Source organism: Octodon degus, unplaced genomic scaffold (assembly GCF_000260255.1).
Source record: "Octodon degus isolate 3935 unplaced genomic scaffold, OctDeg1.0 scaffold00140, whole genome shotgun sequence".
NCBI classification, from domain to species: domain Eukaryota; kingdom Metazoa; phylum Chordata; class Mammalia; order Rodentia; family Octodontidae; genus Octodon; species Octodon degus.
The window spans coordinates 5,573,498-5,573,709 of NW_004524716.1; positions in this window are offsets into that span (position 1 = coordinate 5,573,498).

Here is a 212-nt window from a genome sequence, read left to right on the forward strand (position 1 = left end):
GAAACTCAGGCTAGACTTAGGGTTGTAGTTGTCGGGCTGGACACTCAGGTAGAAGTTCAGCATTACAGTTTTTCTGTTTTAGCACCACTCTACATTTGAAACCCACTGCACGGTTCACACACACCTACAGCTTCAGGCTGATCGCTGAATGCTGCCTTTGTTCCTAAACCTAGCTCTATGATGACATTACTCATTCATCCAAAATATTTTTA